At 43.5% G+C, this 23,291-nt stretch overlaps 1 protein-coding gene and 1 long non-coding RNA gene across 6 annotated transcripts in view; one reads left to right on the top strand and one right to left on the bottom strand.

The window, feature by feature from the left end:
- LOC131514559 (uncharacterized) overlaps positions 1-16,687 on the bottom strand; it is a 147,218-nt gene extending 130,531 nt beyond the window's left edge. Inside the window, exons 1-2 of one of the 2 annotated variants that reach the window (XR_009263119.1) lie at positions 16,600-16,687; positions 9,805-9,908 (exon numbers count right to left, since the gene is read on the bottom strand). This is a non-coding gene — a long non-coding RNA (uncharacterized LOC131514559). Of the gene's footprint in view, positions 1-9,804; positions 10,436-16,599 lie in introns of those variants that run through there. The other variant, XR_009263118.1, reaches the window with a different exon arrangement.
- Positions 16,671-23,291, top strand: part of BACH2 (BTB domain and CNC homolog 2) — a 358,132-nt gene continuing 351,511 nt past the window's right edge. For 3 of the 4 annotated variants that reach the window (XM_058734718.1, XM_058734716.1, XM_058734717.1), the window contains exon 1: positions 16,671-17,118. The gene's annotated coding sequence lies outside the window, so the exon portion shown is untranslated. The remainder of the gene's footprint in view (positions 17,119-23,291) is intronic. The other variant, XM_058734719.1, reaches the window with a different exon arrangement.

Below are 23,291 nucleotides of genomic sequence, written 5' to 3'. Positions count from 1 at the left end.
CAAATGAGTAATTTCTGATAAGCAATTAGCACATATCAAATCAAGCCGTTTTTATTCAAGGTTCTATGCTCTTAGTAGAGATATAGCAGAGGTTACCTATTAAAAAGCATCTGTGAGAAACTTCTGCTATTATTATGGAAGCAGTGGACAATATTCAAATGGAGGCAATTCAACCATTTAAATAAATGTGTTTTTAATCATAAAATGTCACTGTTCTGCAGACCTGTTTTTCCTATTAACATGATGGAGATAATGTTAATGAGATTTAGTTAGTGTTGAAAAGATATCTGCAAATCAATCAACGTGATACATCACATTAATAAAAGAAAGGATGAGAACCACATGATCCTCTCAATAAATGCAGAAAGCATTTGACAAAATACAGCATCCTTTCTTGATAAAATATACCCTCAAGAAAGTAGAGCTAGAAGGAACATACGTCAACATCATTAAGGCCATATATGAAAGACCCACAGCTAATATCATCCTCAATGGGGAAAAAAATGAGAGCTTTCCTGGTAAGGTCAGGAACACAACAGGGATGTCTACGCTCACCACTGTTGTTCAACATAGTACCGGAAGTCCTAGCTTCCACAATCAGACAACAAAAAGATAAAAGGCATCCAAATTGCCAAGGAAGAAGTCAAACTTTCATTCTTCACAGATGCCATGATACTCTATATGGAAAACTGAAAAGACTCCACCAAACAACTGCTAGAACTGACCCATGAATTAAGCAAAGTCACAGAATATAAAATCAATATACAGAAACCGGTTGCATTTCTATACACCAATAATGAAGTAGCAGAAAGAGAAATCAAGGAATCAATCCCATTTACAGTTGCACCAAAAACCATAAAAATACCTAGGAATAAACCTAACCAAGGAGGCAAATGTAAGACAGGAAACCAGCAAAATCCTGGAGGAGAAAACATTTGACCTCAGCCACAGCAAATTCTTACTAGACATGTCTCCAGAGGCAAGGGAAACAAAAGCAAAAATGAACTACTGGGACCTCATCAAGATAAAAAGCTTCTGCATAGCAAAAGAAACAATCAACAAAACTAAAAAGGCAACTGACAGAATGGAAGAAGATAATTGCAAATGACATATCAGATAAAGGGTTACTATCCAAAATAAAGAACTGATCAAACTCAAACTTTGCCCCCCAAAAAATAATCCAGTGAAGAAATTGGCAAAAGATATGAACAGACCCTTTTCCAAAAAAGGAATCCAGATAGCTAATAGACATATGAAAAAATGCCCAACACCACCCATCATCAGGGAAATACAGACCAAAACCACAATGAGATACCACCTCACACCTATCAGAAAGGCTAAAATCAACAACTCAGGAAACAACAGATGTTGGCAAGGATGGGGAGAAAAGGGAACAGTTTTGCAATGTTGATGGGAATGCAAACTGGTGCATCCACTCTGGAAAACATTATGGAAGTTCATGAAAAAATTAAAAAATAGAGCTACCCTATGACCTAGCAATTGCACAACTAGGTATTTATCCAAAGGATACAAAAATGCTGATTTGGAGGGACACATAAACCCATGTTTATAGCAGCACTATCAACAATAGCCAAAGTATGGAAAGAGCCCAAATGTCCATCGACAGATGAATGGATAAAGATTTGGTATAGGGGTGTCTGGGTGGCTCAGTTGGTTACGCATCTGACTTTGGCTCAGGTCATGGTCTTGCAGCTCCATGTCAGGCTACATGCTGACAGCTCCAAGCCTGGAGCCTGCTTCGGATTCTGTGACTCCCTCTCTCTCTGCCCCTTCCCTATTCACACTCTGTCTCTCTCTGTCTCTCAAAAAATAAACGTTAATATATATATATATATATATATATATAATGGCATATATATAATGAAATATTACTTGGCAATCAAAAAGAATGTAATCTTGCCATTTGCAACAATGTGGATAGAACTAGAATGTAGTATGCTAAGTGAAATAAGTCAGACAAAAACAAGTATCATATGATTTCATTCATATGTGGAATTTAAGAAATGAAACAGGTGAACAAGGGAAAATAAGATAAAAACAGAGAGGGAGTCAAACCATAAGAGCCTCTTAAATACAGAGAACAAACTGAGGGTTGCTGGAGTGGGGGAATGGACTAATGGGGTGATGGGCATTAGGGAGGGCACATCCTTGTTGGGATGAGCACTGGGTGTTATATATAAGTGATGAATCACTAAATTCTACTCCTGAAACCATTATTACACTAGATGTTAACTAACTTGGATTTAAATAAAATTTTTAAAAAGAGCAGCTGAATTCTCATTATAAAAGGCATCATAAAAGGACTCAGCAGTATTCTTCTGAAGCTGTGAATCATTACTTATCTGTGTGAAATTTTATGACACTTAAATCAATATGGGGGTCCTCAATGCAACAAAAAAATACAGACTTAGATGATAACACAGGATGTCCCCCAAACACTATAGTCCTCTATATTACTTTTCATACCCTGAGAAGAAAAAGAAAAAAAATACCAGGGTTGAAAGTTTTATTGTGTGTGCTGGGGGGAGTTGGGTCTCAAGTTGATATTTCACAGAACAGCTCATTTTAAAAATATGAATGCATTTGAGTTATTGATTACTGTGTTTACCTACCAATAGCATCTATAAAGAAAGAAGGATCTACACACTGAAGGGGAAGGCCTTGGTGACTATGGTTTGTTCCTTGTGACACCTTTCCCCTCTCTCCATCCAGCACCCACCCAACTTGGTAGGCCCCTAGCCTACCCAAGGAAGCCTGTTGCCTGGCTATCAACCTATGCAAAAAGATAAATCAGGTCAATAAGATTTCTTCTCTCACAAATTTGAGCTAAGAAAGACCCTGCATATAAGAAAATAGGCAATAGGAGCTTAAACTGAAAAGACGTGTGTAAAGGTGTCATGAGGAAGAGTCAGAACCTTTAAAAGGGCAACATTTACTCCTGAAACTGTTAGGCAATGGAAGTTATGAGCCTTGGGGGTATCTTGGCTGGGCTCCAAGCTGAGACTCAGACAGGCTTGTATGTGAGGTATCAGGGGCCTCAGAGATCCTCTGCCTGTTCACAGAATGTGCAAGGACCCTTCAATAAGCATCTGGCAACATCCCCAAGTTTTCCTGGAGTTGCACATGTTTAAGCATGTCTAACCAGCCAAGGAAGGAGAGAAGGAGAATAATGGGGGCTGTATTGCAGGGAGCAACCTCAGAATCCCTGAATGGAAAAAAAAACAACAACATACAACTCATAAAGAAATGGAGGAATCCAGTGGGGTGGGCTGGAAGAAGACATGAGAGCTTGTATTGGGAGAGAAGAGTGGTTTTAGGTACAGTCTGAGGCTCTCCTTCACAATCTCCCTTCCCTGGAGGGAAGGTCTATCTACCTCCAGAGGGGTATATATAATACAACTGAAATAGCTGCGTCATTTGCCATGGTAAACACCCATCTCCAAATTGCCTAGACCAGAGGAGACTAGAAGGAGAAAGCATTTCCCTAGAACAGAGCAGCACACAAGTGCTGAGTAGTGAGTAGTGAGTAGATATCCTATGATATATGGGGATCAGAGCTGGTCAGTTCCACTGTGGAGAAGCTTGGGCATGCCAATGGAAAACCTCAGTGAAGGCTAAAGTGGCATCCAGAGGGCAGAGCCAAGAAACTGTGATGGTTAATTTTATGTGTCAACTTAATTGGGCTGAGGGATGCCCAGGTAACTGGTAAAACATCATTTCTGGTTATGTCTATGAGGGTATTTCTGGAAGAGGGCCTGGATAGAACAGAAACATGCAGGAAGGAAGAATTTGCTCTCTCTCCACGGATCTGGAGCAGCCATCTTCCCTGCCCTCAAACATCATATGCCAACTGAATTATACCACTGGCTTTCCCAGTTTTCCAACTCACAGACAATAGATAGTGGGACTTCTCAGCTTCCATAACCATGTGAGTCAATTCCTAGAATAAATCTCCTCATATATATCCTATTGGTTCAGTTTCACTGGAAAACCCTGAGGAACACAGAAACTAAATAAGCCACCTCCCCACACATACCCTGAGAAGGGACAGAGTTGAGATTTTGCCACTTGGCAAGTGGTAACTATTAACACAATGAATCCAGGGAAAAATTACTCAAGGAGACTCTGGCTAGCAGGGCAGAGGGGGACATTGGGATTTTCTGAGTTGGCAAAGAAAGCTGGTCAGTAGTGAGGAGAAAGGAGCAGAGACTCTCAGAGGAAAGCAGAGACCACACAGCCCTTGAGAGACTGACCCTGACTATTGACAGCTTTGAAATTCTAGTTTTCAGTTGAGTCCATATGTTTCTTAAAATAACTTCCCCCATGCCTTTCTTGCATTGCCTTGAATAGGTCTCTATTTCTTGCAAGTGAAAAAAAATATAATTAAGCAACAAAATTAAAAGATTCGAGGTAGAAATAACTCTACATTTCTTTGACTTCCAGGAAATCACCAAATTGTTGGCATTTGCATGTGTGACTGGCACTCTTGCCCTTTCTTTTTTTTTTTTTTGTCCTGTATCCCCTCCTTCCCTATCCTTGGGTCTGTCCTGATAACTGGTTCACACTCTTCTTCAGCTGGCATGTGCCATGCTGCTCACTTTCAGTCTGAATCAGGTTTCCTATGGGTCCCAGAGCTGAGAGAAGTATATTTAATCAAGCACTCTCAATGCTCAAGACACTTTGTTGGTTGCTGTCATACTTGTCACCTCATTGGATCTTGGGTGACTACCCAAGTGGAGTTATGAGTAGTTTTATCAATGAAGAAACAGGTTCATCAAAGTTAAATGAGTTGTATAGGAACTTATAGAGCAGAAGTTAGAACACAGGACTTTAGGAGGCCACAGCGGGAGCTAACTGTACCAGGTTGCTTGTAACCTCAGGAGTGGAAGGATCTAGATTGACCATGGATGACTTCCACCCACGTGCTGTGGACTGTGTGTTGTATTACCTGGGGGTGGGAGAGGGAGGTGAAAAAGAGGTAAAAATACTGCAGAGAAGAAATGCATAGGAAGTAGAAGAAAAGGAGAAGCAAAGAAGCAAAAGAAGACTAGCAGATAAGGTGGCAGCTAAGTGGGCAGGCAATGTTCCACAGGGGTGACAGATGAAGTGGAGGATAAGGAAGCCCTTTAAAGAGAATGACAATCTCATATTGCACCTCCCCACCCTAGAGCTACCCAACAACAGTGCTGATCTGGTCCCTATTTCCCACTCTCACCAAAATAAAAGGCACAACCAAAATTAGAATAAAGTGAGACATCAAATCTAAGAGCCAGTTGAGTCTCGAAAGCATTCTTTGGCATTTTGTCAGCAATAGACTGTGAGTTTCCATTTTTAATTTTGGGAAATTTCATATTGCACAATTTACTATTTCCCCCACAGCTGCCAGTACTATTTGCCATCCATTTGGTATCTGGACCAAACCCAAGCATTTACTGGCAGAGGCTGCTTTCACTGGTTTTGGCAGCATTGCATATTGGTTAGGAGAACAAGCCCTACAGTCAGTCTTCATGAGTTCAAATCCTGCCTCTGATACTTGATGGGGACACGTCTTTAGGAAAATGCTCCACTCCTCCATACCAAGTCTCCCACTCACAGGGAGGTTGTGAAGATATAACAGGGTGGCCACCCCTCTTGGTTTGCCTAGGACTGAAGGGCTTCCCAGGATGTTTAACTGTCAGTGCCGAAACTGGGACAGTCCTGGGCAAACTGGGATGAGTTGGTCACCCAAGAAGAAACTAAAATATTGTAGGTAAAGCATTAAGAAGAGTGAGTGTTCAACAAACATTAGCCATGGATGTGTAAATCTACTGAGAATGTGACTATTGTAATGATCACTGTTTCCCCTGGGGGTCTGGGATTAGGGCCCCAGTCTTTTCTGAAGGGCAAGACCACTTCCATTTCTCCAAAGCTTTGGAATCACTGGGAACAGGGCAAAGATGAGGGTGATGTGCCTGTGATGACAGTGGTCAGTGCACGCAGGGAAGATGAGTCAGACTCCAGTCTCCTCTTCACTCATGGAATAGTCTCCCTCCCCTTCCCTAAAGACCTCCTCACTCTTCTATGGGTCCACCTGAGCCATGCTGGCCATCTGGCTGGTTGCACTGTAGGTCCATAGACAGAACTTGATCTACTGAGTGAAGACTTCTGATCTTTGGAGTCAGATTTCCCTTCAGGACACCCTGAGTCTCCCCAGGAGTTCCAACTGAAATTCTGAAGAACAAAAGAGCCTTCCTGGCACATCTAATCTGGCATCCTGGGAGGTTCTATTTCTTGCAAATTCCTCAAACATTTTATCCCTCGGGGATTTATGACTTTCCTTACTGCCTATTCTCAGATATAGGGGAAAACAGTGTACATAAGAGGCACTTTAGTGCAGGGCTTAAGTAATTAGGGATTCTAGACTGCCTAGGTGTAATCACGGGCAGCTTATCCTCTTTAAAACCTCAGTTCCTATATTTGCAAAGTTGAGATAATGATTGCTATGATGTAGCTATGTGCTAAGCAAATGACATACAATATCTTAATTAATAAGCACAACAAACCAGAGAAGTATGCACTTCAGGAATCCCATATTATAGGAATCTGAGGCACAGAGAGATGAAGTCATTTGTCTAAAGTCACACAGCTTGCAAGTGACAGAATCAGATTCAAAGGAAGTCTGGCTCCAGAACTCAGACTCTCAACAAAGTATATTCTGACTCTATGCCTACCTTACTGAATTGCTACGAGAAATAAAGGAACACATAAAAAGACCCTTAGCATATGGTAAGCACTAAGTAATTATTAGTTTTTTTTTAAGGGAGGATTGAAAAGACAGTCAAAGTGATGGTTCAGCATCAGTATATTCTTCATTCACATATAAAAATAAACAATCTACTGAATCAGCCTGACACTATTAGAAAAATTTAGTAAGTACTTATTGAACATGTACTTAGTGACTACTGCTATGCAAAGGGCTTGTGGTACAACTGTGGGCAAAACCAGACACTGCTTCTACATTTCTGAAGCTTCCAGCACAGAAAAAGAGATAAAAATTGAACAAACCATTCCACTCAAAAAAGAAAAAATAAATGAACAATCCTAAAAGGAAATGAAGTAGACAATTCTATTTACAATATCACCAAAAGAATAAAATACTTAGAAATAAGCTTAGCCAAGGAGGCAAAGACTTGTACACTTGAAAACTATAAAATGTTGCTGAAATTAAAGAGTACACAAATAAATGGCAAAGCATTCTATGTTCACGGATTGAAAGACTTCATATTGTTAAGGTGTCAATACTACTTAAAGTGATCTACAGATTTAATTCAATTCCTATCAAAAACCCAATGGTATTTTTTGCAGAAATAGAAAAGTCCATCCTAAAATTCATACAGAATCTCAAGGAACCCTGCAGAGCCAAAACAATCTTGAGAAAGAAGAACAAAGTTGGAGATCTCACACTTCCTGATTTCAAAAGTAACTACAGAGCTACAGTAACTGAAACAATGTTGTACTATCATGAAGACAGACATATAGACCAATGGAATAAAATAGAGAGCCCAGAAATGAACCCTTCTATATATGATCAAATGATTTTTGACAAGGATGTCAACAGTAGTCAATGGGGACACAATAGTCTTTTTAATAAATAGTGAGGAAAACTGGATATCCACGTGCAAAAGAATGATGTTGAATGCTTACCTTACACCATATATAAAAATTAATTCAAAATTGATTAAAGACCTAAACATGAGGGGTAGAACTACAAAACTCTTAGAAGAAAACATAGAGGAAAGCTCCTTGACATTGGGTTTGGCAATGATATCCTGGATATGACACTAGCAGCACAAGTAACAAAAGTTTTTAAAAAATAGATACATTGGACTACATTAAAATTGAAAACTTTTGTGCACCAAGGGACATAATCAACAGAGTGAAAAAGAAACCTACAGAATGGGAGAAAATATTTACAAATCATGTATATGATAAGGGGTTAATATCCAGAATATATACAGAACTACAACTCAACAACAACAACAACAGAAAACCCCAAATAACCTGATCAAAAAAAGTGGGCAAAGGACTTGAATAGACACCTCTCCAAAAAAAGATATACAAATGCCAACAAGTACGTGAAAAAAGCGCTCAGCATCAGTAATCATTAGGGAAATGCAAATCAAAACCACAAAGAGTTACCACCTCACACCCATCAGGATGGCTACTATCAAAACACAGAAACAAAAATAAGTGTTGGTAAGGATGTGGAAAAACTGTACCTAGAATAGTCAAATTCATAGAGACAGAAAGTAGAAGAGTGACTGCCAGAAGCTGAAAGTAAGGGAGATGGGGAGCCACTGTTCGCTGGGTCTAGAGTTTCCATTTTACAAGATGAAAAGGGTTCTGGAGATGGGCTGCACAACAATGATAACATACTTAACACTACTGAACTGCACACCTAAAAAATGGTTACGATGGTACATTTTATGCGGTGTGTATTATACTATAGTTTTTAAAATAAATTTAAAAAGGAGAGGGGAATAGAATTGTTATGAATGTTGCAAAGGATTTAGGTCCAAGGTTCATGTAAAGTGGATCTGACCTGGGGAGTGGTGAGGGAAGCTTCACTTAGTGGAGAGCAAGGTGAGTAAGAGAAGAATTTTCTGGGGAAGAAAAGAGGCAAAGAAAACAGTATATGCAAAGTCCTTGTGAGGTGAGGGATCTTCATTTACTTGGGATGCTTTTTATTAATTATTGACTAAGTACAAGCGCTTGTTTTTATCTGGTTATTTCTGCCCTCCCCCCTTTTTGGAGACATAACTTACAAAGATTGCACAAATCCTTAATGAATCCTCAATAAATTTAGCACCAACACTTTGAATCAAGTAACAGTCAAGAGAGAGATTGTCATGTTTCCTTTCGCGCTTTCTTTCCCTTCCCCTGAAGCCAGTGGTGAGCCTGGGAGCTGAGGAGACATCTGCAGGGAGCTGCCCCATGTGGAAGGAGACTGAAGAGATATGACAACTAAGTGTCACCCATGATCCTGAATGAGATCTCGGGCCAGAAAGCAAACAGAGATATTGTTGGGACTGTTGGTGAGATTTGAATTGGGTCTCTGATCAATGCTAACTTCCTGATTTGGTTGCTATATTGTGATTATGTAGGACAGTGTCGTTACCTTTTGAAAATATGTTCTGAAGCATTCAGGGGTTGATGAACATCCTGTTGAAAACTTTCTTTTAAATATTCAGAATAAGAATAATGATGATGGTGTAAGTAGTATATATAGACAGAAGAAAGAGAGAACACAAATGTGTTAAAATATTAACAACCGGGGTATCTGGGTGAGGGTGATATGGGAGTTCTGTGTATTACTCTGGCAACTTTTCCAAAAGTTTGAAATTCAAGACAAGTTACTTTTCAAATGCTTCTCCTATGATTGAAATGAGCCCACAGGTGAGGCAGTAAGCAGCAGAGGTGAGATCAGAAATGAAGATACACATTTAATCTATCACTGAATTTGAAAAAGAAAACTTTGAGAGAAAAAAAATTGGTGTTCATTTAGCTCTCTCCAGAATGAAGTATGCTACCCTGCAAATAACCCACTAGTGGTTATAATAAATTAATAAGCATTCCGATTCAGCACCCGCTTTGGGTAGCATGAATTGGTCATCAAATCTGGGAATACAGGTCCTTTTCTCTGAATCATGGCCCCGCACAAATCCTGAGACACATTATATACCAACCCCCCTCCCTGACACAGCTCTTTTCAGCTTCAGAAAATTGAGGATGGAGGAAACCTACCAAGAGGATCTTGCCTGCAATGACGACAGAACTGGGCAGAGCTGTAAATCCAGAGAGTGATGAAGTGAAACTGGAACACAGCACGCCTCCATGTTTTCATCCGTCTGCAAGATCACCAAAGGCCTGAATCAAGTCTAAGCATGAGTCATTGGGTTTCCACACATACCTACCACCTGAAACACACTGAACTGAGCTTCTCAGTGTGTGGTGCAGTGGGAGATCTATGTAGGAAGCATCTTGGGAAAAAGAAGAGACGGATGAGGCCCCAGTCTCTGCCACTCACAGAGGCCCTGTGCCTGATGCATACCCGTGGGGACAGGACTGTTACCAGTGTTCAGGTTGGATGCCCTTGTGTAATTCTATCACATAAACAGGTGGGTTTTTTTTTAATAGATTAGAAATGGTAAGTAGGGTCATATATTGTGGGAGGAAATTGCTATAGAGTTAGTGAACTCAGTTCTGTGCCCCTCAAAAAATCATTAGGTGGGATGAGAAAAACAATTCAATTTCAACTTCATTTTTGTTAGAGTAAAATCATCAAGACTTTCTTTTCACAGTAATTCTACAATTGTCAGATTACTTCTGTCTACAGCAAAATTTCTTCAAGTTTCTTTGAGCAAAGTTGTGTTGAATGGCCCACCACATTTTCTCCTCTCTGATCCTTCCTAGCCTTGACATTCAACTCAAATTCCACCTTCTCTGTGAAACCTTTCCTGGCTGCTCAAGCCCTCATAAATTTTTTTCCCCTCTTAACACCTACAACACTTAAGTTCTTATTAGAATTTAATTACACATGTCTTGAATTTTATAACTTTTATTGGCTTTCTTTATTAGAGAACTAATACATTTATATTAAGAGAAAAAGTTTTTAAAAACCAGTTAGGCACAAAGAAAAACCACTCATAAGCTCTTCGTCTTGAGAAAACCACTTTAACACTATGTATATCCTTCCAGACTTTTTTCTATTCAGGCTTAGTTTTTCCACTTCTGGAATCATACTGTTTTGCAAGTTGTTTTTAAAATGTACTAACAAAACACTAAAATGCCAATATACATCCTTTTTCAACATAATTTTTGATGAATCTGTGGTACTCCATTTTATATATGAACCACAAATTATTTAGCCAATTCTCTGCTGTAAGGCATTTAAAACTCTCTATTTTGTTTTTGCTATCATTTATTAAAAAATCTTTCTGTATGTTCTTTTTTTTCATTAGTATAAATTCCATAAAGAGAATTTCTCTGTAAATAATTTTAAGTATTATTAATAAGTAATACAGTAAATAATAAAATTAACTATAAAATTATCATATAGTCAATTGTTTAATTTATAGCAGTTTCGACTACTTGTCTAGACTTTTTTAAGTTCCTTGAGGATAGAATACAACGTTTTCCAATTTTTCATCTCTCATCAGCACAACAGATATGCATGTTAAAGAATTGCTTTATGTCACTTAAATTTTTAGATAATAGTTGCCTCAACTCTTTATTGTAGAAGCAGATCTTGGGCTAGTCACTATAGATAATGATGTAAGAACATCCTTTCCTCTTAGGGACTATTTCCAAAGTCCTTCTTAGGAACTGAGGTGATCTTTGGGGGAGATAAAGATGGGACAAATAAGAGGGATGGGTGGTTACAAAGAAAAAAGGCTGCCAGCCAAATTTTCATGGTAACTAGAGTAAAATTTTTGCATGATCTTAGTTGCTCTGGAAAATTACAGTGATTTCTAGTTTGGAATACACTGATTATTTTTCAAAATTTGTATGAGATTTTGTACAATGAGAAATAACTCTTCCTGACAGTGGTATGTCTATATTCTCGTGGTGGCCCTCAAACTTCCTCTGTGCTGCCCAGCAATCCTGCTGTATTGCCTTGCACTTGACCACCCCTCTCCTCCCTCCTCCCCTTCCACACTTTTCCCTCTTCCACCATTAGTTGATCATCTGGCTTCTGAGTCCACTCAGAATCAAGGACAGAATCACTCAGACAGGGATAGTTCACCACCAGAGTCCAGCCTCCCCACACACCCCTACCTGAGCAGCCTTCTCTCCTATTGATAGTAATGAACGGGCCCTACCCGACTCAAGAACTTCCCTCTAGAAGTTATCCCCTCTCTCTGTGCATTAACTGTTTCCCCTCTTGCCTGGATTATTCCCTCCAATGAGCTCTCTTGTCTCTCCCATAGGCCGTACCCATTTCCCCATCTTTACTTTCCCAGTCTAGCTCCTCCAAGGAGTGTGGTCCATATCCACTGCCTCTACTTCCTCTCCTTGCACTCTCTCTCCAATCCACTCCAGCCAAGGGTAGTCCCCAGCACTCCCCTCTGTCAAAGACACCAATACCCTCCAGGGTACCAAGTTGAAAAGTCAATGATAGGTTCTCATCTTATTTGACCCATCAGCAGCATTGGCATAACTGATTACTCCCTCATTCTCAAAACATTGTCTTTCATTTGGCTCTATTTCTCTCTCCTTTCCCTCATTGGCTGCTGTTTCTCAGTCATATCGGCCAGATCTTCTTCATCTTCTTCATTCACTGATCTCTAAATGTTGGGAGTGCCCCAGGTCTTAATCCTTAGACTGCTTCTCTTCTCCACCCACGTTCCCAGATTCTCGATGCTGATGATACACAGATTTCTATCTCTAGTCCAGACCTCTCTTCTGAAGGCTAGGCTCTCATGTCTTATTGCCTACTCAACTTTTCCACATAGATGTCTGATGAGCACCTAAAATGTACTAAATCCAGGGGCGCCTGGGTGGCTCAGTCAGTGAAGCATCCAGCTTTGGCTCAGGTCATGATCTCATGGTTCATGAGTTCAAGCCCCACATTGCACTCTCTGCTGATAGCTCAGAGCCTAGAGCCTGCTTCAGATTTTGTGTCTCCCTCTCTCTCTGCCCCTCTCCTGCTCATGCTCTGTCTCTTTTTCTCTCCCCAAAATAAATGCGAACATTTAAAAAATGTTTTTAATGTACTAAATCCAAACCCAAACACTTGAGCTTTCCCTCCATACCTGTTCCCCCTATAGATTTTCCTATCTCACTAAATGAGTCTCCATTAACCAGGTGTTCATGCCCAAATCCAGAATTTTCTTTGAGTCCTCTTCCTCTCCCATCCCGCAATTGAATCATCAATAAGTCATGTCTGGCTTACTCTGAATATATCTAGAATCCCATTTACAGTTACCACTGTAGTCCAAATTAACATCACCTTTCTCTTAGCCCATCTCAATAGCTTCCTCGTAGTCTCTGCTTCCACACTTGTCCTCCCCTTCTACTTTACAAACAGAATGATCTTTTAGGAGTTGAGGCCAGTCATGTCCTTTCTCTGCAGAAACCCCTAAAAATGTCTTCTCATTTTACCAAACTATAACCCCGCTGGCTATCCCTCTGGCACCATCTCCTGCTATTTTCCTTCCTATTCCTCTGTATCAGGCATTGTGGCCTCTTTGTTATCCCTGGAGGATGCCAAGTCCACCCAACCTCAGGGCCCTTCCATTTGCTCTTCTCCATATCTGAAAAGCTTTTCCCCAAGAATGCTTCAGAGCTTGCCCCCTCACTTCATTTATATCTCTGCTCAAATGTCCCCTCATCAGGAATGCCTTCCTTGACCCAACCACCACTCCTGAACTCCTTTACCTACTCTATTTGCTCTCACAACACTCTTCACCCCCAGATATTATAACATAATTTGATATTATATAATACTGACTATATATTATTGCATATAGTTATATATTTGCATATTATATATCATACACACACACACACACACACACACACACACAGAGGCTCATTGTCTGTCTCCCTCTCCCATCCCCATCTCACCACTAGAATAAGAATTCAACTTCTCAGTTTGTAGAACAGTGCCCGCCACAAAATAGGTGGCTCAAAAATTGTTGAACAGATTACCAAAGCTATTCAAATTTCGCCAGTTCTCACAAGTGTCACCTGTGCAGTGTTTCAGTGTGCTGAAGTTTTATGGGTTAGATACACTTTGAGACATCTGACTTTGAAATAATAAACCTTGGTCATAATTCTCAGGAATTTGCCCAACAAGTAGAACTCAGTTTCTTCTCAGCAGAACTTCCTTCACCACATTGGTTCCTCCTAGCTTTGGCATTCTCCCCCTCTAAACACCTCACTCAGTTCTCACCCACTGGACATTAACTTTGTACTGCTATATCTTATTCAAGGTACCACATTTAAAAATCTGCCTACTGTTCTGCCTAAAGAAAACCGTTATATCTTCTCAGCACCATCAGATCCTCTAATAGGGTGCTGGAGAGCAAGAAAATGAAAAACTTGTGAACTGCTCAATTCTTTCTTCATGTATGTCTTTGCTCATTTTTTTGTTTGTTTCCTGAATAATTTTTCCTATCTTATTTTATAAAATCAGGGAGATTTACAGAAATAATGTTCACTGACTTCAATAATATGGTACAAAGCTATTATCCCTGGAAATCATATCCTGCTTAGAAATGTATCACAGATGAAGTCCATATTCTGGATCAGTGCACACATGTAATTATACAGAAAAAAAAGTGTATCAGAAAAGGTTGAATGTTGCATACATGGGAAATAAATTGACCTCTATTCCAGTTACTATCATGAATATACAGAAGGAAAAACCTGCATCTGTTTCACATTGTAAATGCCTGAAGCGCCCAGAACAGAACCATAAACTCACAGAATGGCAGCAAACATTCACTATAAGGGTGCTAAAGCCGTCCATGGACTAATATCTTGAGGTAGTACTGTTAGAAGAGTGTCCAGTACTAATTTCGTACAATTCTGAATATGTTTCATAGGCTTTAATTCAAGTAACCTACTTCTAACTATTCAAAAGGAAATAACTAACTCCTTACTAGGCTTCAAGCACCTCCAAGGCAATGGTTTTGTCTTATTCATAGCCACAGAGGCACATGATTTCGGTACTGGACGTGACTATAGAGGTTAACTAGTTCGAATTTAATCATTTTGAATGACTAGGTAATACAACCTATCACAGTTTCATTTGTTTTTTTTCATCTTGAATTGCTGTCCCATCTCATACATGAGAATTTCTAACTAAGAAAACTCCAGTGTGAGTCTTTAGCAGGTAGACTAATTGAAATGACCTAATAGCCTTTGTTGTACCCTCTGGGACCAGAAGCAAGGTGGCAAGATCAGCTTCCAGCAACATCCCTCTCCTCCCCTCCTCCACATCACAGCCGGCAGCCATGGCCTGCTTGAAAAGAAATGAATTTGCATGACCTTCACAAGGATCTTCTCAAGCCTGGCTCTAGAAAAAAATTTCCTGGTGCTATTAAAATGCACAAAGTTATCGCATTGACACTCATACACTTACAGGAATGAGGAATGCAGAAACATCACCATCCACAAGACTAAGGACTGGCCCTGCCAGGGCAGATCGGAGCTCAGTATTTTCTGTCCTTGCCAGAAGGCCAGGTAGGGACCTCAAGAAGAAGGGTGTTTTATCAAAAGAGGCACCAGACCCAAAGTCAGGAGACTGAGAACTGCTCCTAGCTCTTAGGCTTCTCTTCGTCTGAAAACCATAAAGGCTAGCAGAGAAAAACTCCCCGTGTGGTTCTAGACCTACATGAGAGGCACTGCAATGCTGTTAGAAAAATTAGCCTGGCCTTTTGAGCTTCCTTTGGTCCATCTCTTAGCTTTCCACACAGACGGTCAAAATGAGGGCCTTTTAAAACTCTGCCCTCAATCGAAGGTGGTTCAGAGTAACACTTTGGCTGGTATCACAAGACTCCCAGGGCAATGCTTCACTGCTTCCTCAGCATATGCCAGTGCCCATTTTACAGGGGGGGATTTATGATCCTTCTCTCAGTAGAGCGAGCCAAAGTTTTATAATATTCATTAAAAATCAGCACCACATGTAATAATATGGAATACTGCCTGTACACAAGGGGGCCAAGTTATAGGTGTTCGGGGAAACGTGGCAGAATTTCTTGGCCTTGGCAGGGGTAAAGTTGCAGGCACCAGCACTGCACTAACACAACCTTCTTTTATTGCAAATGTTCGTTCACTCTAAGTCCTAATTACTTTCTGTAAAATCCTCACCACCATCAAGCTTTCTTCTGACAGGGCAGCCACACGATGGCCTTAAAGTACAGCAGCAACACCCTGGCAGCCTCCGGAGTAAGAGGCAGGGGAGAGGCTGGAACCCAGGAGGAGTTGGGGCTGAAGCTGAAAGCGAGGCTTTCCATTTACACTTAGCAATTGCTCTCGCCCCTTCCAAAACCAAGTCGTGGGGGCTACAGACTCGCTCAGTGGGACGGGCCCAGGCCCTCGGGTGAAGGATTCAACCGTCACCATCGCTGTTGGGTCGGAAACTACTCTTCCTCGCCCCACCCCCACTCATGAGGGGGCCAGGTTAGCTTGGTGGGGGCCCGTGGAACATCTTTTCCCTCCCCTCCTGGGAAACGCTAGACAACCCAGGAATCCCAGGTCTCGACGTCTGGCTCCTCTTCCTGGGGGCAGGGCCCTGGGCTCTGCACCCCTCCCCACGTGCCATACCAGCCCTCACCACTCCCCTCCCCCCCACAAGCCCCCAACCCTTGCCTTTCAAGGCCTTTGCGAGTCTCCAACAAGGCCGAACCCGGCCAGGCGCTCAGTCCGGCCGGGAGCACGGGGCTCTCCCCACCGCGCGGCTGCACAAAGCGGGGAGTGCAGCGGCGGCTGAGGCGCGCCCCCTCCCGCGAGCGGGCCGAGCGCGCGCGCCCGCCCCCGCCCCTCGCCCCCCACCCTAGCCCCCGGAGCGCCATTCGCGGAGCGGCTTACGCTAGTCGCCAGGCGTACGGCGCCCCAGCGGCCGGGGAGGTGCGCTGCCCGGCTCCCGTAAAGTTATTGTGAATGGGGAGCGGGTGACGTCAGCGCCGAATGTCAACAATGTAGCGATTGAGAGTGTGGGCGTTCCGGGGAGAGCGCGAGCCGCGCGGCGCGGAGCAAACAGCGCCGAGCCGCCGCCGCCTCAGCAGCAGCAGCAGCAGCGACCGTGCACACCCGGGCTGCGGTCGCAGCAGCGCTAACGTGAGCGCCCGCCGCCGCCCTCTCCACCCCGCCTGCCTGTTCCCGCGGCCGCCGGGCTCTTGCTTTCTCTCCGGCCTCCCCTCGACCCTTCCCCTCCCCCTACCCGGTACAGTCGGGGGGCTGGGAACAAGCTGCCATGTGATGCGCGTCCTCTCCGAGAGCTTTCGGTGACCCCCGAACCGCCCACCGCGCCAGCTCCCGGGAGGGGGCTGCAGGCTGGGAAGACACTGGGAAGAGGAGGCGGAAAAGGACGCAAAGTTCTCTGGCGAGGTGAGTCCCCGGCCCTGGGTCCCGGGCCCGGCACCGGGTGGGGCGGCGGGGCAAGTTAACGGGGGGAGGGAGCGGGTGCGCGGGGCAGGCGGGGAGGCGTGGGGAAGCGACGCGGGAAGGGAGCCCGGCCGCCCGGCGCGCAGCCGCCCGTCGAGCACCCTGCCCGCTTTTATGGCATTTTCTAGGAACGGGAAGGGGGTGGGAGCCGAGCCGGCGGACGCGGCGCGGCGAATGTGAGCTCTCTCGCCAGGCTGTTTACGGCAGGCGAGGCGGCATTGTATTTTGCTCGCGTCGACGGGTGTTTTGGAACAGCAGGGGGAGGAGGAGCAGAGGGTAATAAGTCAGGCGTGGGGAGGGCGGTCTGGAGGGAGGCGCGCGTCCGCGCAAGCCGGAGCAGCTGTCAGACCCACGGCCCTGCTCTCGGCCCCCAGCCCGCGATCCCCGCGCCAGGCCCGGCGGCCTCCAAGCTGCCGGCGGCGTCCGCGCCTGGGGCTGCTCCGCGGGGACTGCGGCCACCGCGCCTTCGCGCTCAGCTGTCAGTCGCCGCTGGGTAGCTGAGACCTCCGCGACTGGCGCGGCATCAAAGCCCAAGTTTAGGGTCCCGGGAAGAGGCAAGCTGGGAGACTCGCAGCGCAGACCAAGGGAAGCGCGCTGGGTGGAATCCCTACTATCCAGTGACCGCGTTACGGGAATGCGTCCCTGGGAGCTTGAACCGAGGGGCTCGTGCCTTCAGAGATAGAAACCTTATACCTCCCCCCCCCCCCCAAGATTCTACATGAAATCAAAGTGCAACGCACACACACCCTCTTTTTCCTCCCCACACTTCAGTTTCCAAGCTCCACCTAGGAGAGGAGTTTATCCAGGGGACACCTCCCCACCTCCCCATGCCGAGTCTCCCTGTGATCGCTTCGTACTCCTCTCACGGGTGGGTGCTTAGTAGTCCAGTGGCGTTGGAGAGGGCGGCGGGCGGCGCTCATGGACTACCCCAGTTGCCCGCGAGAGGGGACTCGAGTGAGCATCTCGTCCACTTCGATCTGGCCGAGAATTTGCAGGAACTCGAACCGTGGGAGGAAGCGGGCAGGGCCGAGTGTATGCATGTGAAAGGGGCCGCGCACCCCTGGCTTCTGGGGTTGTGGACGTGCGGAGTATCCTCAGCACCTTCTCGCGTGTAGGCGAGTTTAACAACTTGGGGGAAGTTCTAGTGTGGGCGCTGTCCCGATGGTTTTGTCTGTGGCCGGAGAAGGCGCGCCTCGCAGCTCTCGCGCCCGGTGACCGTGGTCGCTGCGACCTGTGGCCCCCGAGAAATGGGAGGGACGAGGGCGCCCCACCCCCTACTGCGCCGCAGACTCCCCGCGGATCCGCGGGGAGCGAGACGCGGCGTTCCTTGGTTCCACCTTTGCTGTCTAGTGCTGTAGTCGCACTGTGTGTAAATTTCATCTGTTGCGTGTGTTTAACTAAAAAGGGTAATTACTTTAGATAAAAATCCTTTTCTGCCTAGTGGGAACCTTGGCGGAGAGGATGCCTAATGAGATATTTTGCTTTTGTCTGTTTAGAGTAAAATTAGAGATGTTAACTCCGATAACGGTTTTCTCAGATCATTAAAATGTAACATGTAGGAAAGGCATGTCGAGCTGCGAAGGCTCTGGCTGACATGAAAGAAGCTGAGCGTGAAAGGCTGCCACTCTTTCCGTGGAGAGGGCTATTTTGGTAAGGCAGCGGGCGTCTTGCTTAAAATGTGAGATTGCCCCACCCTGGTTCTCCGGCAGCTCCCGAGTAAATGGCATTTTTCATTCTTGCAGGTAGTAATAAACGTGAGTCAAAATGACATCTTGTTAGAATTAGTCTTTAGTCTGTAAGAGAGATTGCTAAATTACAGTGTTGCACTCAGACTGCTCCAGTGAAAGGTCTGTCAGCATTTCCATTATAAATTCAGTTTTTCAGGAGTTTATAATTTCACCACAAAAGTTGTGGTGACTGAAATGTTTTTCCTTTTTAGTGTTCTGGTTTAGAGAATACATTGATTGCCCAATTCTGTCCTATTTGCTGTTCCTGAAACTTGAATGTCATTCAAAGTGGGGGGGGTCCCCAAAATGGAATACACAACCATGGAATAAAAAGTACTTTTGTTAGAACACACTCTAATTTGTGCAGGGCAATATTTTCATTTTGCATTTTGGAAGGGTTTGGGTTTGACATTTGGTAATCATAAGTGTGTTGAGTTAATTCCTCTGGTATCTGTTGCTTCTGCAGGTGGATTGAAATGTCAGTTCGTTTTGCATATGCCAGGATTATATGGGAAAACATTCTCTTCATGCATGTGTGTGTCTGAACTCATAGCTAAATTATAAATACCCTTGTTAGTTATTTTTCTGTTCCTTGTAGGTTGCATGTGAGAATCTGCCATAGAGAAGAGGGGGTTAGGCAGAAAGGGAGGGGGGTCATCAGAACAACCCCCCCACCCCCACCCCGCCCCAGTTCACTTTTCAGTATTGCTAATGCCTGGGAGGAAGCCATTTATTCCTTTCTATTGAATCGTGCCTTTGACTCAGTATCTTCAGGCAAGTTCTTTCCAGTCACTCACCTCTGGCTGCTGTATGAGGGGCTTAATTATTTGCAAACTGCCTTGAAATCCCTGGATGAAAGGCACTGCATAAGTGCAAAGTATTGTTATTCAGATATGGAATTTAATGATCCATTACAGTTCATCAGGAAATGCACTTTGCAGTGATGGTAGGAAACGTTTCCACCTGATAGAGGGTAATAACAACTGCTTAAAAGTGGGTTCAGATTACAGATGAGACAATTAACTCTAGCCATGTGCTCTTCAATTTGTTGCAATTCATTTTGTGATCAGAGTGAGTCACGGAGAGCCAGATGGTCAGGTTCATGTTCAAATCTCTCCTAGGCCGGCCCTTCACTTCTGGGCCCACTGTCTGCACAGCCAACGGGACTTACTCATTAGCGCTTGTGAGCTGTTCCTCAGAATGGTTGATCGGGACTCCTGTGATGCCAACAATAGGGCTCAGGCCAATCTATATTGTTGGGAGCAGTTTAATTTTATTTGGATTAACTCACGCTTAGTATCTCTGGTATGGATCCAGCCTTAACAAGGGTGGAGAGAGATCTTTAGAGGCTCTTTAGCTCAGTGTGCTGGGCTTCACTCCCCTACTTTTTGTCCCTCAGATTTGGGGGGGGGGGTATGGTAGCTGGCTTGTTGTTAATGCTGGCTTCATTACTGAATGAATCACAGAATTACTTAGAGAAATAAATACCCTTCCTGTTTTGCTGAGGGGGTGTGGTGCAAGACCAGCTTTGTGGGCATGTGTGTGCTCTGTTGTACCCTTCCCCCCCTGCTCAGAAGGATCTCACACTTGGTTGAATCATCTGTTGTTAATCATCTTGAAATTGTTAATAATCTTGAATTCGGGGCCCTTCATTTTCATTTTTCACTCTCCTGGTGAGGAGGGGGGCATAGTAGGGAAGGGCAACCACTACTTTGTCTTAGCTTCTTGTTGACTGTTGCCACACAGGAATAGGTGGGAATATTGGCTTTGTGTTACCATGTTGCCTGGTTTATCCAAGAGAAGCAGGATATCTGCATTTTTATGTGGAAGCTCTAAGTTTAAAATACTAGTTCAAAAAAAACTTTTTAATTTTTTTTAACGTTTATTCATTTTTGAGAGAGAGAGAGAGAGACAGAGCTTGAGTGGGGGAGGAGCAGAGAGAAAGGGAGACACAGAATCCCAAGCAGGGTCCAGGCTCTGAGCTGTCAGCACAGAACTTGATGTGGGGCTCAAACTCACAGACCACGAGATCATGACCTGAACCGAAGTCAGACACTCAACCGACTGAGCCACCCAGGCACCCCTCAAAAATTTTTTAAATGCTGGATGAGGATGTATGCAACAGCTAGAGCTGGCCTTTCTTCTGCCTTTCTTTTAGGTAACCTTTCTTCTGCCACTGAATGGGCTAAAACTTCTTATTGTTTAATATTGCTGTATTTGGCTATTTTCTAAAGGCCTGGCACATAGTAGATGATTTATGAGTCTCCACCAAGTAAATGTCTGTAGCTATCCAGAAAATTGAAAGATATAAGAAAAACAAAACTTGAAATCAAAACTGAGTCCCACTCAGGGATTGATAACTTTCTTTCTGATAGAGAATGCAACATGAAGAGCCACATACTTAATATCATGGGTGCCATGGCAATCCTCTGAAGGTAAATAATCCATTCCTTTTGAATAACCTGTCATCTTCTTAGGTGTTATTGACCAGATGGGGTAACTTGGCTATTAAATGCCTGAGGACCTACATGAGAATTTGACATTTGAGAACACCCACTAAAATAATAGTTGTGATTTATTGAAGGCTCAATATGTGCCAGGAACAGTGTTAACTACTTTCTCTGTACTTGCCTCGATGACTCCTCAAAGCAACCTTGGGAAGTAGGCATTGTGCCCATTCTGCAGAAGAGGAATTTTCTCATTTTATGTTGTAAAGAATTTCACCTGAATGCTGTATGTGTTTTCTGGACTGTCTAAAGGTTATTCCCCATCCTGTATGTACAGTCTAGCCCTGAGTCAATGACTAGGTGTGCACAGGAACCATATTAAACAGAGGACATGGCTCCTACTCTCACGGGCAAGGAACATAGAACAGTACCAGATGCGACATATTTGCCAAAACCTGCATTTATACAGCAGACACTGCATCTACCTTCCTGTTCCTCTCTTACTAACTGGATGTTACAGAAGTTCCAGTGACATAGGACCCTAGCAGAGGCACTGGAGGATCAGAAGCCAAGGCTGGTTGTAAAAATTTGCATTTTGGGGGAAAAGGGCATAAACTTCTGGCACAGCTAGAGCTACATTACGCAAAGCAGCACCAAGACCCTGGGAATCATAGAAAATCGCTCCTGTTTTGTCAGTGAGAGTGTGTGACCTACTCCTGCCCCATCTTTAAATTTTATGTAAATATTTACAGATTGTTCAAGTCCAAAGTGAAACCTGCTGTGAACTAAACATTTTGTAAATTTAGAAAGGTTGCCCAGAATATCCTTTTTTTATTTTTTGGCCTGGAACAACATTTCATAGCAAAGTAGTTTTCTTTGTCAGTTCAGGGTTTTTCCTTTTACTTTTCTTCCCCCCCCCCTTTTTTTTCTTTCTTATTAATTTAAAATGTTAGTCTACCTAAACCTGAAACCTAATCTTACCATCAGTATGCTGCTTAGCCTCCCTAAAGCTGGAAGTATCCTTAGAATCACTACTCTGTCCTTTTCAAGGACCATTTCTTTTCTAAAGAATATGGAAATTGAACCTTGCCATACCAGTGGCACTACCTCACAAATCAGGCAGGATTTTTGCCTTTGTTTTTCCTTGAGCTATCTTTTCCAAAATAATAAATCTCCCCAATCTGAAAGCATTTCACGTATGTACTCGTTCATTCTAGTCATTGGAATTACAGCCAAGATGTCTCTCAGTCTTCCCCAGTGACTTCATAATCATCATTTCTCCAGCATATTCCCCTGGTTAACTTCTCTTTTGTTCCTTAGCCTGATAATAAATTGTCCTTTGGTTCTGAGATGGGTCATTTCCTCACTGACTTTTTTGTTCATCTCCTGAAGGCTGTAGGACACACTGCTGATGCCCCTGAGAACTGGAGCTCTGTTGCTAGCTCCCTCTTGTCTTTGTGTCTGCTTTCATCTTCTCCTTCCCCAAGCATTTAAATCCTCCACTGTCCAATCCTCCTATTCTTCTCGTAATTGTTTTCGTTTGTTCCTGTGTCTGCAGCTAGCGTGTCACAAACTCCAGGTTAGTTTCAGAAGAAATCTATTTGAACTTCCAGGTCCTCCAATGCCAGTCTTGCACTGTTCTTCTCTCTCCCCTGTCATTTTCTGCAGATGCTTCAGGAGTTTCCTCAGGACTTTTCATGAGTCTGACCCAGAAGGCTTAGACTAGAAGTTTCCTTAGTATCCCAGTATCCACACATTAGTGGCAGTTTTTATTTTCGTCCCATTCTGTATTAGAACCTTGGGGTTGCAACAAAATGGGCCAGGTGTTCAGAAGTGCTATTCTTTAGGGATAGATGCCTCATTCATTCCATAAATAAACATCTACTGACTATCTCTTATGTGACAGGCATGGTGTTAGGTGATCATAGTGCTCTTGGTGGAA

This window comes from Neofelis nebulosa, chromosome 6 (genome assembly GCF_028018385.1).
Source record: "Neofelis nebulosa isolate mNeoNeb1 chromosome 6, mNeoNeb1.pri, whole genome shotgun sequence".
NCBI lineage: Eukaryota > Metazoa > Chordata > Mammalia > Carnivora > Felidae > Neofelis > Neofelis nebulosa.
The sequence above is the reverse complement of the archived record's forward strand: the minus strand, read 5'-3'. Positions and strand labels throughout refer to the sequence as shown.